Source organism: Hemiscyllium ocellatum, chromosome 26 (genome assembly GCF_020745735.1).
Source record: "Hemiscyllium ocellatum isolate sHemOce1 chromosome 26, sHemOce1.pat.X.cur, whole genome shotgun sequence".
Taxonomy (NCBI): domain Eukaryota; kingdom Metazoa; phylum Chordata; class Chondrichthyes; order Orectolobiformes; family Hemiscylliidae; genus Hemiscyllium; species Hemiscyllium ocellatum.
The window spans coordinates 15,843,616-15,858,070 of NC_083426.1; the positions used below are offsets into that span (position 1 = coordinate 15,843,616).

Here is a 14,455-nt window from a genome sequence, read left to right on the forward strand (position 1 = left end):
AAATGGTAAGGTTCTTAATGACAACTCTCCATTGGTATTCACCAAGAAAGGCAAGGATGATGGTAAGATTAATGAGGGGTATGTTGACATTTTAGGGCATGTCAATATTAAGGAGGAGGAGGTGTTTAGTGTCTCGAAAACATTAAAGTAAATAAGAATCTAGCCCAGGTTACTAAAGGAGGCAAGGGAGGAGATTGCTGAGGCCTTGACAGAAATCTTTGTATGTTCTTTAACCACCAGAAGAGGTCCCAGAAGACTGGAGAATAACCAGTGTTGTTCCTTTGTTTAAAAAGGGCAACAGACATAATCCAGAAAATTATAGACTGATGAGCCTTACATCAATGGTAGGTATCATTAGTGGAGAAGATTCGTAGGGAGATAAGGTACTTGCCTTTGCAAAAAAATGGACTTAAAGGAGATAGTCAGCATAGCTCTGAGAAGGAGAAGTCTTGTCTCATAAATGTGATTGAGCCTTTTGAGGAAGTAAAGAAGATGATTGATGAGGGTAGAACATTGGATGTTTTCTGCATGGACTTTACTAAAGCAATTGACAAGGTCCCTTATGATGGGCTGGTCCAGAAGATTAAGTCCACATGGGATCCATGGTGAATTGGTAAGTTATATACAAATTGTCTAGGTCAAAGAAGGCCTTTGATAAGGTGTTGCACATGAGGCTGCCGAGTAAGACAATGGCCCATGGTGGAAGAGGTAAGGAACTAGCATGAATAGAAGACTGGCTGTCTGGCAGAAGGCAGAGAATGGCGATAAAAGGGTCTTTCTCAGGATGGAAGCCAGTGACTAGTGGTATTCCACATGGGTCAATATTTCAATACATACATTAATGATCTGGATGAAGGAATTGAGGGCATTCTGGCTAAGTTTGCAAATGATACAAAGACAGGTGGAGGGGCAGGTAGTATTGAGGTGGAGAGGCTGCAGAAAGATTTAGACAGATTAGGAGAATGAGCAATGAAGTGGCAGATGAAATACAACATGGGAAAGTGTGAAGTCATGCACTTTGGTAAGAAGAATGGAAGCATGGACTATTTTCTAAATGGGAGAAATTTCAGAAAGCTGTAATGTAAAGGTACTTGCGAGTCCTCGTCCAGGTTTCTCTTATGGTAAACTTGCAGGTTGAGTTGGTAGTTAGGAAGGCAAAAAAATGTTATCAGTAATCTAGATAGGACTAGAATATAAAAGCAGTGATGTACTTTGAAGGCTTTATAAGGCTCTGGTCAGACCACAATCAGAATATTGTGAGCAATTTTGGGTCCCATAACTCAAGAAGGATGTATTGGCCCTGGAGTGAGTCCAGAAGAGGTTCAAGAGTATGGTGCAGAGTGTTTGAGGACTCTGGAGCTGTACATGATGGAATTTGGAAGGATGATGGGGGAATCTAATTGAAACATTCAGAATACTGAATGGCCTGGACAGAGTGGACATTGGGCAGATGTTTCCATTGGCAGGAGAGATGAGGACCCACGAGCACAGCCTTAGAGTAAAGGGAAGACCCTTTAGAACAGAAGTAAGGTGAAACTACTTTAGCCAGAGAGTGGTGAATCTGTGGAAATCATTGCCACAGAAGGTTGTGGAGGCCAGGTTACTGAGTATATTTTAAACAGAGATCGATAAATTCTTGATTGCCATGGGGATAAAAGGTTATGAGGAGAAAGAGGGAAAATGGGGTTGAATAACCTACCAGCCATGATTGAATGGCAAAACAGACTTGATGGGCTGAATGGCTTAATTCCTGCTCCTACATCTTATGATTGTTTGGGTATTTTTCTGACTGTAGGTCTGTGATCTTCTGCAAAGATCAGTGCTGGGACCTCTGTTGTTTGTAATAAATATAAATGATTTGGATGAAAATATAGGTTCAAATTAGTGAGTTTGCGTGTGACATGAAAATTGATGGAGTTGTGGATAGTGAGAAAGATTGTCAAAGAATGCAGCAGGATATAGATCAATTGGAAATTTGGGTGGAGAAATGGCAGATGGCATTTAATCTGGATAAGTGAGAGGTGATACATTTTGGTGGGTCAAATGCAAGAAGAAAATATGCAGTAAATGGCAGTACCATTAGGAGTGCTGATATACAGAGGGATCTTGGGATGCAAGTCCACAGCTCCCTGAAAGTGACAATACAAGTAGATATGGTGTTAAAGAAAAAGGTATGACATATTTACCTTCTTTGGTCAGTTCACTAAGTTTAAAAGTTGGCCAGTCATGTTGAATCCATAGGAAACATTAATTAGATCACATTTGGAATATTGTGTGCAGTTCTGGTCACCACACAATAGGAAGAAAATGGAGATTTTGTAGAGGGTGCAGAAGATGTTAGGTTGGGCAACTTGGATTGATCTTGCTAGAGCAACAGAGGTTGCAAATATGTAAAATTGAGGCATTGATAGGATGGGTAGTCAGAGTCTTTTTTTTACCAGGATAGGAATCTCAAATATTAGGTGGCATAGATTTAAGGTGAGAGGAGGAGACTTTAAAGGAGATATACTGGGGAAGTTTTTACGAAGAGGGTGGGAGGTATCGCCACCAGGGTGGGTGGTAGAAGCAGCTATGATAGCAATGCTGAGTTGGCATTTAGACAGACACATAAACAGGAAGGAATAACTAGAATAAATGTGCATGCAGGTGGAACTAGTTTAGAATGGCATCATGATCAGCACAGACATGATGGGCTGAAGGGTTTGTTCCTGTGCTATACTGCTCTATATTGTATCTTATGTTCTAAGGCTGCTCACATTAGTTAAAATGTGGTCTCACCAGCACTTTGTACAGTTGCAGTAAGACTTCCCAACTCTTCTACTCCAACCCTCTCGAAATAAGAACCAAAATTCAATTTCCCTTCCTGATGTACCTGCTGTACCTGTGTGATAGCTTTACTTTTTGTGCTCAAGCGCCCCCAACCTCCTTTGTGTTGCAACTTTCTGCAATTTTTCTCCATTGAAGTAATAGTCTGTTCTTTTGTTCTCTCCTCCAAAAGGACCACTGGCCTAGCTAATTGTACTGGTATCCCATACATGAATTTATAAGTGACTTCAGTTTCCACAACAGCAATTCCAGGAGATGGAGAAGACACCACCTATAACCTTAATCTACCAGCCGAAGACTAAAACCTTGGAGAGCCAAAGCCAGACAAGGCAGTCAGCTACAACCAGTAAGCTCTTATCTTTTTTCCTCGATTGAACTCCTCTATTCTGTCATTTGTACCCTTCATATTCAAGTGTCTATAATTGTGTGTGAGTTGTAGAAGTTGAGATGTCTTTTTACATTTGTAGTATTTAATATTTTTAGCCGGGTATGTTCTAGCACAATAAAACTAACACCTTACTTGTTTCGCTCACAACATCCTGTCTGACTAATTCTTTACTGCCTGCACGCAATCTGAGAAGTTGACACTGAATTGGATAACACATCCTTTTTAAATTTAAAACCCTGTCACAAAGCAAAGAGTGGGAAAAGCTGAGAGCCATTCCATTCCATTCCTCCTCATCTGCTCTTAACATTATAGTTAGAAAGAAAGTGAGGACTGCAGATGCTGGAGATCAGAGCTGAAAATGTGTTGCTGGAAAAGTGCAGCAGGTCAGGCAGCATCCAAGGAGCAGGAGAGTCGACGTTTCGGGCATGAGCCCTTCTTCATTATACATCTAACATAATAGTTAGATGTCATGCAGCACAATTTCCAAAGAGTGAAAAAACCCGACCCTTGTGCCTGCACTGTAAGTTATGTAACAAATCCATTCTAAAACTGCTGTGTCATAGGAATAATGAGATATGAAACATTTATGGCATAGCAGAAGACCATTTGGCCCACCATGCCCAGCCTAAATAGAAATGTATAACTTAATTCCACTTTCCACACCGTGGTCCAATGGGATTGCCAACACCAATTGGAAATAGTTCTGAAACTTTCATTGCACGATCTCCCAGCTTCAGACATCCTACTCTACTGAGCAGCCACTTTTTCAAATCTGTAATATTATTGTAACTGAGGAACTTTATCAAAAGTTTAAATGCCTTTATTATTCTTAAATTAGTTTGTGTACAGCAGTGTCCTAGGATTTTAATCTTCAACTCTTGTAAACTCTGGCGTAATCCTGGAGGCTAGGAAACCTACAGATTACAAGTGCGAACATCTAAACATTTCTTAAATGTGTTAAGAGTTTTTGTCCCTGCCACCCTTTTAAACTCAGGCTACTACCATCTCTAATAGAAAAAAATTCTCCTCAATTCTCTTCTAATCTTTGCTTTAAGTTAATGGCCCCTAGTTATTAATCTCGCTGTTATGGGAGACACATATTTCCTATCCATCCCATCTGGACCCCTCTTCATTTTATATCCTTCAATTAAGTCACATCTCAGCCTTCTCTGTTTCAAAGGAAGTAATCTGAGCATGTCAAATCTTTCTTTATACTTAAAAATCCTGATTCCTACCTGCATCTTCATGAATATAGCTTACAATTAAAAATATAGAGATCTCTATTGTTCTGAACTTTCCTGTTGACTTAGAATTCATATTTCCATCTTGTTTGAAAAGTACTGAGTGGTTCTCAGTCATAACATTATTAGCAATTTGAAATGACAGTGTTGAAAGGAGAGAACGTTAATCACCATACCTTTGGAAAACTGATTAAGACATCATAAATATTGGAAACTGCAGGCGTTCCAGAATTTGACGTGAACAAGAACTGGTATAAAATGGTTTTATAATTTTCCCTTTATACGTGGTGGAAACATGCCATTAGAATTGGACTGTCTCTTCAGAAGGTTTTACTCTCCCAATTTGTAGCACTCAAAAAAGGATCCAGCCTGCCTATTCCCAAAGTCTTGTATTTTCAGATCTCTGCTCTGTCATCCCGAGAAATCTATTTTTTAATCAAATGTACAGTTCCCAAAGAGAAGGATTGGGCACATTTGAACAAAACTCTTCTCAGCCATTCTCTTATGCCTTCTAACTGTTAATCACAGGTGAAAAGTGGTCTGATCATGTGAGTAACATGAAACCTGAGATGATACCTGCCTGTTTCCCCTGGAGTGTTGAAGGCTGAGGGGTGACCTTATAGAGGTTTACAAAATTATGAGGGGCATGGATAGAATAAATAGACAAATTCTTTTCCCTGGGGTCGGGGAGTCCAGAACTAGAGGGCATAGGTTTAGGTGAGAGGGGAAGATATAAAAGAGACCTAAGGGGCAACTTTTTCACAGAGGGTGGTACATGTATGGAATGAGCTGCCAGAGGAAGTGGTGCAACATTTAAGAGGCATTTGGATGAATATATGAATAGGAAGGGTTTGGAGGGATATGGGCCGGGTGCTGGCACATGGGACTAGATTGGGTTGGGATATCTGGTCGGCATGAACGGGTTGGACCGAAAGGTCTGTTTCGATGCTATACGTCTCTATGACTCTATGACATGAAAATTGTGACAGTGGCACAATAATGTATAACAATTGTTCGTAGATCAATAGACCTTCCGTGATTTTATTTCTGAGAGATTTAAAAGAGTTCACCATTTTATGCTATTGCACAAAGTCAACATGTATCCTTGTAAGTGATGGTACAGCTTTTCAATTTGAGGGATTAGAAAAATCCAGTTGGATATTATTGCTTGGAAACTCATGTACATCTCACAGTTTAACATGGATGGATAGGAAAAATGCACAGCAGAGGAAGATTTAAAGAAAGTAGGAAATAATTACACTAAATCTTTTGGAACATTTTATTAGGTTAAAAGCATTCCACAAAATGCAAGCTGCTGTAGTTATTTAGATTATTCCTTTTCATTTTTAAACTTCTAAAACACATTCACACAAGTTGTTTGAAATGCAGTAACTGGTGTGATGTGTGGAGAATAAGAATATTTAAAAAATGCAAGCAGATGATAAACTTGTGTCGAGTGTGGTGCTGGAAAAGCACAGCAGGTCAGGCAGCATCCGAGGAGCAGGAGAATTGATGTTTTGGCCATAAGCCCTTCATCAGAAATTCTGTTATTGGGATTCAGAAAGAGAGGATGAAGTAATGGTGCTAGGGAACTAAATATGGGATAAGTACTCTGTCTATTGTATAGAAAGAAAGGAACTAATTGGAAATCCAAAGAATAGGCAAATAATCATTCTTAGGTAATGCAAAAATAGGACTGATTGTCAATATCCAGACCTCATGATAGACAGCATTCGAGAGCTCCTTGTATCTTAGGGCTATAGGGAGGTAGTTCGAACCACTTACAAAAAGGGGAATTGTGTTGGCAATTTCTTAATTTCATGATAATTTGGAATACTTTGTCATTTTGGGTAATGGTATCCCCTGGAAATCATAACAGTAATTTCTTTGAAAGTATCCTTCATTCCAGTTCTGTAACTGATAACTAAGGTGGTTTTTCTACAATATATATGTACTACTTATTTAGAATCAGGAATTGGCACTTTGAGCTTTTCAATTAGTGAAACAAGAACTGGTACACTTAGAGACATGATAGCTGGATACCTACCCCAAATCATTATTTTATTGAAGCTTGCACTGTGTTTCTGCGGGTTATGTTTTCAGCCCAGTGTTGTACCTGCCATTTCACACTAAGTCATGCAGAGCAGTACCATTAGAGGTCAACATTAAACTGCACTAACTGAGGTGAGATCATTTCACATTTCAGAGAACCTGTTTTAATTAATGCCATAAATATCAATTCCTGTTTTTGGCTCAACTGTAACATGTGTCTGTGTCATTTGACCCATTATTTTACAGCACAGTTAAAGGTCCTGTAATTTTATTTATGCGCAGAACTTGCCTAGCAAACATGACAGAAAAACATCTTTGAAAGGAAGGAATGGTAGCTAAACAATTTACCTTCTGTAATGCTGTTCTATAGAGCCTTTGTCAGACCCCACCTGTAGTACCATATTCAGTCTGATATATGAACATAAGCTTAATTGGTCTTTCAAGCCTGCTTCATTATTCATTAATTTATTGCTGATCTTTTCTTGTTTTAATTTTTGCATTCCCATCTTTGCACCCCATCCTTGAATCTCCTTCCGTACAAGAATTAACAAAAATTTAATATATTCAATTATCCCCACTTCCACCACTTCTATTGCAGGGAATTCCACAGTTGCAATATTGTCTGAGAAAAATTCTCCTTATGTTTGTCCAGAAGGGGGGACCATGAATTTTTAAACAGTGAACCAATCCACAATGGGAACACCTATTTCACATCCACCTTGTGAAGACAGTTTAGGTTCTTGGACACCTCAATCAAGTTGGGGCATTGTCTCAGGAAGGACATATTGACCTAGAAAGGATGCAGTGCAGATTCACTGCAATGTGTCAGTTTGAGGTGTAAATTGTTGGAGGGGTGCTGTATAGATAGGTTATATAAATTTGCTTTGATATGCTCATGAATATATTAAACCGAGGCATGATGAATTATAAAATCCCTAGAGTGTGGAAGCAGGCTATTCAGCCCATTGAGTACATACTGACTATGCAAAGAACATTCCACTCCCCTACCTTATACCTGTAACCCTGCATTTCCCACAGCAAATCCATTTAGCCTGTACATCCTTGGAGACTGTGTGCAATTTAGCATGGCCTATCCCCCTAACCTGCACAAGTTTGGTCTGTGGGAGGAAACTGGAGCACGTGGAGGAAACCCACACTTGGGGGCAATGTGTATTAAAGAACTTGAAGAAAGGATTAGAATGGTTAGATGACGAGAAACGATATTCTCTGACAAAAGAATCCAGAACAAGTGCACTGATCTTTAGAATCCGAGTCATGCTAGGTTTGATAACTGGAAATAACATTTGCACTTCACAAATGCCAGGCAATGATCAGCTTCAATAAAGAGAGAATCTAATCATCTCCCCTTGACATTGCTGGATTCCACCACCAAAAACCATTGACCAAAAACTGATTTAAACTAGTCACATAAATACTATGGCTCAAAGAACAGACTCGCAGTGAGTAACTCATCTCCTAATTCTCCAAACTTTGCCCATCATCTACAAGATCCAAATCAGGAGTGTGATGGAATACATGTGTGATATTTGCCTGTATGAGTGAAGCTTTACCAACACTCAGGAGAGACAGGCAAAAAGGAAAGAGAAGTGGTTTTATACAGACAAAAGGAATAGGATCAATATATTAATGAGAGAGGATCTTAGATTGGAAGAACAAAATGTGCAATCTGTTTGGGTGGAGCTATAAAGGGACAGCAAAAATTAGTAGGAGTTGAAAAAATTCCTAAACTGTAGAGGTAACATTAGGCATAGTATTAATCAGGAAATTAGAGGTACACTTAATACAGGAAATGCAGTAATTATGAGTGATTTCAATCTACATTTAACGAGGTCAATCCCATCAACACCAATGCTGTGGAGGATGAATTATTCAAATGTGTATCAGATGGCTTTTTTTGGAGAAGTATGATAACAAACAATTAGGGAACAGTTTAGTTTAGATCAGTATTATATATTGAGAATCTCATTGTAACAGATCCTTTAGGGAAGAGTGGCCATAATATGATAGAGCTTTTCAGTAGGTTTGAAAATGATGAATGCTAATCTAAAACTAAGGTTTTAATTTGAAACAAAGGATACTATGAAAGTCCAGGCACCAGTAGGCTGGGAAGATACATTAAATTGTATGATAGTACTTAGGCAATGAACTGTTTAAAGAGTTAATAGTTTTCAACCAGTATACATTCCTTCAAGGGGAAAAGTGGTCAACATGGCTAATAAAGTTAAATGTTGTCCTATAATAAAGGGTGTGGCTATACAATTGCCAAAAAGATTAATAAGACTGAAGATTGAGAGTATTTTAATATTCAGGAAATGGGAACCCAGAAACTGATAATGAAGGAAAAATATAATATGATTATAAATCAGAAAGAAATATAAAATACAACAGTAAAAACTTCTAAATAAATGTCAAAAAGAAACATTTGGTAAAGAAAAATATGGTTTGATTATAGGCAGATAAAGAAGAATTCATAGTAGAAATGAGTGAAATGGCAGAAATGTTATGCAAGTTGGACCAAAGGGTTTGTGTTCATGTTGCACATCTCTATGACTCCAGACCCAAATTATTTATTTTGTGTTTAGAGAGGAAGATACAAAAATCTTCCTGGAATATTAGATACAGAAGATGAGTAAGAATGTGAAACTGAAAGTAGTATTAGGTAAAAAGCAGTACTGTATATGTTAGTAGGTCAGAAAGTTTACAATCTGTAGGACTCAATATTCCTCATTTCAGTGTTGAAAGATGTGGCTTTAGAAATAATGAGTGCATTGGTGATCATCTTTCAAGGTTCTATTAATTCTGTTGTAAAGGAAGTGAAGCTAGATACTTAGAAAATAATTACTAATTGAGGAGAGTCAGAGAAAGGTAAGTCACATATGAGAAGCTTCTTAGGTATTTACAAGAATAAAGAATGGAGAACCAGTGGATATGGTGCGAGGTCGTGGTGTATTTCAATTTCAGAAGGCAAATAGTCTGCTGTCCTTTCTCACAAATGAATTTGTGTACAGAGTAAAGTATCTTCCTTCAATTGGATAGAATCTTGGTGAGATCACACCTGGCATACTGTAGATTTGGTCTCCTTATTTCAGGCTATACTTTTCATAGAGGGAGTGCACAGGAGGGCTAGTAGACTAATTCCTGGATTGGCAGGGTTATTCTCTGAGGAGAGGATGAGAAGACTGGACCTTTGTTCACTGGAGCTTAGTAAAGTGAAAGGTTATCTAATTGAAACTTACAAAATTGTTTAAAGGACAAAGCAGGATGGATGTATTGAGAATCAAATGATGTCGTCTCAACATGAAGGAAAAGGCAATAAAGACAGATGAAGAGGAACTTCTTCACTCAGAGTGTGACAAATCTTTGGAATTGCCTACCCAGAGGGCTGTGGAAGCTCAATCATAAGACAGAGAATGATAGATTTCTAGATGTCAAAGGGAATAGGGATAGTGTGAAAATGTGTCATATGGAATATGACTAGCTTTGATTTAATGGAGGAGCAAGTCTGAGGAATGACAGATATTCTGAGGAAAGTCTGATATTCCTAACACTTAAGAAAATTGACCAACTGGTAGGAAAACAACCCACCTGATTAGCAACCTATCCACCACGAATGTACAGTAGCAGTAGTGTGTACCATTGACAAGATGTGCTGCAGCAACTGAGCAAGATTCCTTCAACATCTCCTTCCAAACTTCTGACATCTACCACTCAGAATGATAAGGGCAATGCATGCATGAGAGTACCACAGCCTGCAAGTTCCACTCAATGCACGTACAATCCTGATTTGGAACTATTACATGACTTCACTGTTGCTAGGTCAAAATTGTGGGTGTCTCAATTCCACACAACTTGCAGAGTTTCGAGAAGGCTGCTCACAACTATTTCCCCAAGGGCAATTAAAGACTGGAAATAAATGTTTCGCAGCCAACGATGCCAGAGTTCCATCAATCAAATGAATAAACAATTCCAAACCAAAATCTTCAGGTGCAGGTTTTCACGGAAAGGGAACTAAGACTATTTTCCTCCAACAAAAGCTGTGGATTCTTAGTCAACTGCATTTTTAAAGACTGAGTTCAAGAGACTTTTGTTAGGTGAAAGTATTAAGGGACATGGATCAAAGCGGCATAAATGCGATAGAGGCACAAATCAGCCATAATCTAGTTAAATCACCTATATCTATCCCTATGTTCCTATTTCATCATCAGCAGGCTGCAAATTGAAGTAACATTCAACTTGGTCTTACTATATGCTGTTGGCATGTTAAATTCTCGTAAGTAATATCTTAATCGAGACTTGACCTGTTTAAAGTGAATAGGTTAATTTTCTTTTAATAGAGTATTGTTCATAAATATGCGTAATGCTAGTGTCACTTTCTGGCATTACATAATGCATTGATGACATCAACATTTTAAATAACATAATGAAAGTGAATGTTGCATTTGATAAGTAACTAAGTTTAAATCCACAGGTGTTAGTCTTAATAATATTGCAATTAAGCAACACTATTAGGTTAGTTATTAGTAGTGCAAGTTATTATTTTTCTCTTGGAAAGAGTGTGAGGGATTATTCTGTATCTCATTTTTTCCACTCAATCAGAAAATTAAATGAGAAGTACTGATTGTGTTCATGGTTATCTCTTCAATCTACATGTTGGACTCTATCAACCAGTAAAGAGAGAGATAAAGGGCAATATGAATGTTTGAGGTCTGATTTGTATTTTAATGAAGCTGGATTGCCCCTTGGTTCAGCAATAAATGAGTATTTAGCAGATCTAAAAGTTGAAGATTCAATTCCTGGTCTGTACAGAGTTAGATGAATGGGGAAGTAGCATTCATTTGATAGGAGTTGGTCTTAACATTCACCAGGCTGGGAAAGGTGAGGAAGGTGAAAATGTGTTGCTGGAAAAGCGCAGCAGGTCAGGCAGCATCCAAGGAGCAGGAGAATCGACGTTTCGGGCATGAGCCCTTCTTCAGGAATGAGGAAAGTGTGTCCAGCAGGCTAAGATAAAAAGTAGGGAGGAGTGACTTGGGGGAGGGGCGTTGGAAATGCGATAGGTGGAAGGAGGTCAAGGTGAGGGTGATAGACCGGAGTGGGGGTGGGGGTGGGGGCGGAGAGGTCAGGAAGAAGATTGCAGGTTAGGAAGGTGGTGCTGAGTTCGAGGGTTGGGACTGAGACAAGGTGGGGGGAGGGGAAATGAGGAAACTGGAGAAATCTGAGTTCATCCCTTCTGGTTGGAGGGAGGTGAGGGAGGGAAAGGCCACAGTACCAAGTTTGCCTCCTAGCTGGAGAATCCATACAGAAAAGACATGGACATCAGCATAATGTGAGGATAAGATCAGGCTCATCTGTGATGTTTCCTAGGGTAATAACTTCATCTTAATTCATCTGGGAAGGAGTAGACAGTGTAGTGAGTTCTGAACCCACTCAATATTGCTGTAGGATGTAAAACTAAGGATGCACTCAACTTTTTATAAAAAGTTATTTCTGGGATGCGGGCATCAGTGACCAAGCCAGACCAGGTAAGGATGACAGATTTCCTTCCCTAAAGGTCCTTCCCTAAAGGACATTAGGTTTTTAGGACACCAGACAGGTTTTTCCCCCAATAAGTAGCAATGATTTCATTGTATTCATTAGACTCTTAATTCCACATTTTAGTCCAAATTCCACCATCTGCCTGGATGGGACTCCAACTAAGGTCCCCAAATATTACATAGATTAACATTCTACTGATACACCATCACCTCCACCAGGTTAAAGCTCACCCCAATTGTCTGGTTCACCTATGAAAAATGTCCACTTAGACAACGTAGTCAACTGTATATCTCAAAGACTTGACAACTTTGAGGAGAATGGAGGAAAAAAAGCTGGGAAAAAATGAGCTGAGATAAAATTGTAAGAAAACAAGATGGTGAGGTGGGGCACTAGCAGCTCCTGGTGTCATTGGGTGTGGTTAGGAATTTACACTTGGAATCGCGACATAGTTAATAAATCCAAAGCAGTTAATCCAGGATCACTATGAAGCAAATTCAAGATTTCTTTCCTAAAGAAGGAGGAAAAATGAGAAAGATAACTATTCCTAAGCTGTCACATAATTTTCCTGCCAGGAACTACGAGCTGAAAATGTGTTGCTGGAAAAGTGCAGCAGGTCAGGCAGCATCCAAGGAACAGGAAATTCGACATTTCGGGCATAAGCCATTCCTGAAGAAGGGCTTATGCTCCAAACGTCGAATTTCCTGTTCCTTGGATGCTGCCTGACCTGCTGAACTTTTCCAGCAACACATTTTCAGCTCTGATCTCCAGCATCTGCAGACCTCACTTTCTCCAGGAAAATTACTAGGTCCTGGAAACCTACTGTCCTTTAGGGAAGGAAATCTGCCATTACCTGATCTGGCCTATGGGTGACTCCGGACTCACAACAACACACTTACCGGCCATCTGAGCGACAAGGAATTGGCACTAAATGCTAGCTTGGTCATCGATGCCCATATCCCATGAATACACTTTTAAGAAAGTTGAGCGCAATATTAGTTTTACATTCTAGATAATTGGCCTGGGAGTTTAAAGGAGGTTTAAGACAAGAAGCGAAGTTTGTTGGGTACATCAGGAAGACAATTTACTGAACTCAACAAAATGGGTTTACAGAAAATATAAGCAATGTCACATTGATTTCACGTGCAAACTGAAAAGCCTAACTTTTAACACGTTTCCTCTTACACATGACTGTAGCACACTTTTATAGCATTCCGCGACAGGCAAACAGCCTGTTTTCACATGATTCTGAGTCACTGAATTTCACATTCTTTTTAGTCAGTATTGTTTTGACGCCATTCTATGTGTCACTCAAAGGTGGGGCTCTCGAAAGATAAAAAAGCTGATCTTATAATGTTCCTGCTTATCTGTATGCATCGACGTCTTTGCCTTGGTTGCGTTACCAACTTAAAAAGAGTCCACTTGAACAGTAAAATGAGCGAGGGGGAGGGGGGCTTGTTGTTTTGTAAGTTTTCAAACATTTCTGGTGCAGAATTGTAATAGGAAAATAAGCTTTTTTAAAAATAAAAGCATCAATACCTGTGCATTAATACAAAGAGTACTTATCACACAAAGAAAGCAGGTCAGACACATTGCATTAAAATTGGGACAATCATAACATTACCTGTTTTTTTTTCCCGGTAGAGTTACTTCCATTCTTCCAAAAACCTTTTCTCCGTTTTAGACTTTTTTTCGGCAGCCTTCACCCTTTTACAGATTTATGACAGGAACGGATAAGCAAGGCAGCACAAAGCTCCCTCATCCCTGCAGAGATGAGGATCTCTCAGCTTAATAAACCGCTTTCTTCCCCCTCACCCACCACCCCGGTTTAATGAAACATTGGATCAAGCCTGCTCTGCACAGCAATTCGTGCGATCAACCTTTTAATTCCTTGAGGTTGGTCTGCATTGAAACCTTTAAACGTCAACGTGCTGATTGTTTACTGTTTTCGCCCTCTATTTTGATTTGTAGTTATTCAGCCCGGAAGAGGGGGATTTCCTTTCACGCTTTCTGGCAGTTTTGTGTCGGAACACGGCAGAGCTAAACGACAGAAGTGGCTTTGACAGCTCATCGTGGTTGTAACTGAACCAGCTCAGCTGTCCGCCAAGCTACACGCCATGGAGAGGAAGCCATTAATTTTACTAATAAATCATTATGCGACAGTTAACACGTTTTCTTTCACTTCCTCAACAAAAGAAAAGTTTGCATTCCCCTCCCCAGTGAATTGCTCCCTATTTTGGAAAAAAAAGCAAATGTTGACAAATATTCGAGGTATGCTTCTTATCCCGTTTAGTTCAGGCTTACACAACTTTTCACAAGATCATGAGACACTTAGAGATACTTACATTAGATTGGAAAGGCCATTTAACCCATCTGAATAATGCATCAAAAATAACTC

The 14,455-nt window shown here is 39.2% G+C and overlaps 1 long non-coding RNA gene across 2 annotated transcripts in view; it reads right to left on the reverse strand.

Moving 5' to 3' along the window:
* The window catches only part of LOC132828304 (uncharacterized), a 149,627-nt gene extending 135,678 nt beyond the window's left edge, over positions 1-13,949 (reverse strand). For both annotated transcript variants that reach the window (XR_009646099.1, XR_009646098.1), the window contains exon 1: positions 13,682-13,949. This is a non-coding gene — a long non-coding RNA (uncharacterized LOC132828304). The remainder of the gene's footprint in view (positions 1-13,681) is intronic.
* Positions 13,950-14,455: the final 506 nt, after the last annotated feature.